Genomic DNA, 4,458 nt, shown 5'->3' with positions numbered 1-4,458 from the left:
TCAGGCCGAACAGTCGAGCTGTGCACAGGGCCTGGGGCTGCGGGATGGTGTTGAGATATGAGGAACATCATAGCATTTGCACGGGAGCCTCAGGGGGCTTCCCCAGAGAGCGGAAATGGACCATAAGAGAGCTATTGGGTTCATCTGTTTTATAACCTCAGTGTGTCAAGTCAGGGACTTTTTTTTTTTAACAAAACAGAAACTATTCCAACCATGAACTCTCCCTCTTACTCCCCCACAGGAGAACAATCATCAATGACAAAAGGTAATTGCAGAAATGACACCTAGAGCCAGCTTCACGCTCAGGACAGAACCTGCCCATTTGGAAGGGTGAAAAGTCAAGGACTGTAAGAAAAAAACAAGGTTGGTGTCAACCAGTCAAGGTAGACATGGCATCCGGAAGACGACACAAACACATCTTTACGTTTTTCCTTCAGTCCATGTGGAACTGCTCTCAGCGGGACGTTTGGCCGTCCCTCTTTCCTTCAGAGCCTTGATCTCTGATCTCCTCCACACAACCTCCCCTTGATCCTTTCCACTTCTCTACCCATCCCAGTTCTGGCCACTCAAATTGGTCTTGTCCCCATTCTAGATCTGCTAAAATTGACCATTTCTCAAAACATAACTTTGATATGGTACACTAAAATGACTCTGACCTTGACAGTAAGGACAGAAAGGGGGAAAGAAGGTGAAATGAACACTACAACCTTATCCTTCCACATAGGGAATTTACACTGTCTGTGCTCTACATTTCTGTCTTTTTTTCATAATTGTTTTTTTATCCTACAAAATATTTCAGTGCAAATCAAAGTAGTAAAGATTACCTGCAAAGTTTTCAACACCTAGAGGATTAATATCTATAATAAGAAAAGGAAAAAAGTAATATCAGTAAACACACAAAAATATTCCATCACTATAGTAGCCAAAGAAATCCGAAATCTACAATAATACCATTACAGATGGAGGGAGAGAGCAAAGAGCCGTGCGGACAGAGCTGGGAGGAGGGTACACTCATGCGGGCTTTCTGGAGAGGAATATATATCAATATATCGAATGCCCTACAATGTAAGTATCCTTTTATCTAGAAACTCCATTTCTGTGAATGATATCGTGAAAAAAATAATGGCATTATAAGCTTGAAGAGTTAGAACCAAGATGATTCATTACCAATGGGTTTGGCATAGCAAACACACAGCCAACAATCTACACACCACCCGATAGGATAAATTAGTTAAATCCTCTATGGCATATTATATAATGAAATATTTTTCAGACATTCAGTGTTGTAAAAGTATATTGATTTATATGGAATGAAGTTAAAAAAAAGAAGATTGTGAAAGAGAGAAAGAGAGAGAGGAGTGTGTGTGTGTGTGTGTGTGTGTGTGTGTGTGTGTGTGTGAATGCAGAAAGGCTGAAAGAATACAAATAAAATTTGTAACAGCGGTTTCCTCTGAGACTAAAACCAGTGAATGGGGGTGACAGTCAAAGTTACCTGTATTCTCTGAACTTCTCTATTAACATTTATGAATCTGCTACTAAAACTATGAAGGAGGGGCGCCTGGGTGGCTCAGTTGGTTAAGCATCTGGCTTCAGCTCAGGTCATGATCTCATGGTTCGTGGGTTCGAATCCTGTGTCGGGCTCTGTGCTGACAGCTCAGAGCCTGGAGCTTGCTTCAGATTCTATGTCTCCCTCCCTCCCTCTCTCTCTCTCTCTCTCTCTCTCTCTCTCTCTCTCTCTTTCTGACCCTCCCCTGCTCACACTGTCTCTCTCTGTCTCTCATAAATAAAAAATATTTAAAAATTTAAATAAATAAATAAATAAAACTATGAAGGAGGGGGCGCCTGGGTGGCTCAGCCAGTTAAGTATCTGACTTTGACTCAGGTCATGATCTCACCGTCAGTGAGTTTGAACCCCACATCAGGCTCTGTGCTGATAGCTCAGAGCCTGGAGCCTGCTTTGGATCCTGTGTCTCCCTCTCTCTCTCCCCCTCCCCTGCTTGTGCTCTCTCTGTCTCTCAAAAATGAATAAATGTTTAAAAAAATTTTTAAATAATAATAATAATAAAATAAAACTTTGAAGGAGCACCTGGGTGGCTCAGTGGGTTAAGAAGCCAACCCTTGATTTGGGCTCAGGTCATGATCCCATGGTTCATGAGTTCAAGACCTGCTTCAGGCTTTGTGCTCAGAGAGTGGAGCCTGCTTCAGATCCTCTGTTTCCCTCTTTACACCCCTCTCCTGCTCATGTGCTCGCTTGTTCTCAAAAATAAACGTTAAAAATTTTTCTTAAAAACCCATGAAGTCAGTTAAAGAAAACCAAAATATCAATACAGCATGATCCTATTTCTGTTTGAAAATATTTTGAAGGAAAAAATGTATGAATAATGTGTGTCTTTTTTTAAAATTACATATTTTAATCTCTTAGCCATAGAATAATATTTTCTATGCTATTTGTTACTTCCAGCAATTGAAAAATAATTTTAAAGTCATCTCCCATATGAAGCACCAAGTACATATGTATTCTAGCATGTATCATCTTTTTTTCTTTAAGTTGGCTTCACACTCAGCACAGAGCCTGATGTGGGATTCAAACTCATGAACCATTAGAGCATGACCTGAGCTGAAGTTGGATGCTTAACCGACTGAGCCACCCAGACGCCCCTCCCATCACAACTTTAAATTCCCTTCTGGTTGTGTAGAATGAAGTTTTACACTGTGGGCATGTGGCCAGGGACCGGGAGATGGATGCTCTCCTCTCAATGGCTGTGGGGGGAAGGGGCTCAGGTGACCCAAGTGGCTGGGCCCTAAGCTCTGCAGTCCTACACATGACACTTATTATCGTTGAATGTTTGCTTTATGTCACTCACTGCCTAAGAACCGTACAAGCATCATCTCATTTTATCAGTCAGCAACGATTGCTTCAGGGTCCGCTCAGGCCAGGAACCAGGACTCAGTCTTCATGATGAATGGGTGATGTAAAAATGAATACTCCCATTTTACCCCTGATGAAGCTACAGAGGTGTAGGGGTGAACTGGTTTGCACAATGTCCCACAGCCAGCAGGTGGCAGAGCTGGGATTCAAACAACTCTCTCTACAGCTAGTGCTTGTAACCACTTTCGCTGGCACAGAATCCTCGACACAATGTGGATACAAAGTGACAAGTGGTTGTTCATGGTCTGAGAAAGGTTCCATAGGCCTGTCCCAAGAGCAAGCTGCTAGGGGCAAGCCTAGGGTAGGGAGGAGAAAGCACCAGGAGGTCCTGATCTCACTTTGACGTGGCAAAGAACTTTCCAAAAGAGATCAGAGAACATATACTGGGCCCATGAGCTTAACGTTGGTTCTCCCTACGTTTGCCGACATCACCTTCTCTCCAAACCTTTCCTACCAGCCTTGGTGCCATGCTGCTGAGAGTATCAGACCCCTGCAGGCCACAGCCCACCTACAGGGATGGTCCACCTCTCCCAGTCCCTGAACCAACCCAACCCGGTCCCCAGTAGCACAGGGCATCTGGCATTGGCTTTGTGGGTCTCTCTGCAACTGCTGAGCCCTGGGGTCAGACAGAAGAGCCAAGACCCTGCTGTCTGCCTTCTTCTCTCACCACCTGCTTTGGCCTGCTCAGGCCACAGGACTATGTTTTTTCCTTGCGTTCCTGGGTGAGTTATGTGGTTCTGTTGTACTGGAGACCCGACCCATCTTTTGGCCTGGCCACCACCCCCACAATCAACTGGCTCTTGTCAGGGGCTAAGGCCTGAGCCTGGTGTCCCCAGCTGCTGGTGGGCATCTCACTCCCGGTCTGACAGACCTCCTGGAATCATTAAACTCCACCCCCTACCCTCAGCCTAGTCTCCACCTGCCTCTCATTCTAACGCACTTGGACATATGAACCGAGACTGCTCTGTAGAAGTCTACTGTGCGAACACAAAGTAGAGGCAGACAGAGGCCTGGAAACTCAATGGATTCGAGGCCTGCAGGACCCCATTCTAACCTAATTGGATATGAACCTTAGCTAAAGAAAAAAAAAGAAAGAAACTGCCAATGAAAAGACAGATGGGTTGGTAACGGAAGGTTAGAAAAAGATAAGTCCCTAGACCAATGTTGGCAGTGCCCATCTGATTTTTGGAAATAGGGGCAGTTTGACAAAGACCTTGACCCTGTCTCATTCCCTTGGCTGGTTTATCTTCTAGGGAAAAAAGTGTATCTGTCCTAATACTGTTGAATTCATCAAGCAACTCCCTTTGTTCCAATTCCAAGCTCATTAAATAGCCTTTGGATATTAATACTGGTGATTCTGACAATTCTGCTTTTTGCATAGCTCATCTAATATGAACCTTATGTTGACCTGGCCAGCTGGACCACTGTGTTTTCACCGTAAACCACAGGCATTCCACCCTCATGCAGAGCGTGTTGTGAGCTTCGGGAATGTGAGTTGGAACTCCCAAGTATTATTAACTCTGAAGGAA

At 44.3% G+C, this 4,458-nt stretch overlaps 1 pseudogene; it reads right to left on the bottom strand.

Annotated features, from left to right (window-relative positions):
* Positions 1-218: 218 nt before the first annotated feature.
* LOC115290882 lies at positions 219-311 on the bottom strand (annotated as a pseudogene).
* Between the last annotated feature and the right edge of the window lie 4,147 nt (positions 312-4,458).

Source organism: Suricata suricatta, chromosome 4 (genome assembly GCF_006229205.1).
Source record: "Suricata suricatta isolate VVHF042 chromosome 4, meerkat_22Aug2017_6uvM2_HiC, whole genome shotgun sequence".
Lineage (NCBI taxonomy): Eukaryota > Metazoa > Chordata > Mammalia > Carnivora > Herpestidae > Suricata > Suricata suricatta.
This window is presented reverse-complemented; position numbering and strand designations above follow the sequence as displayed.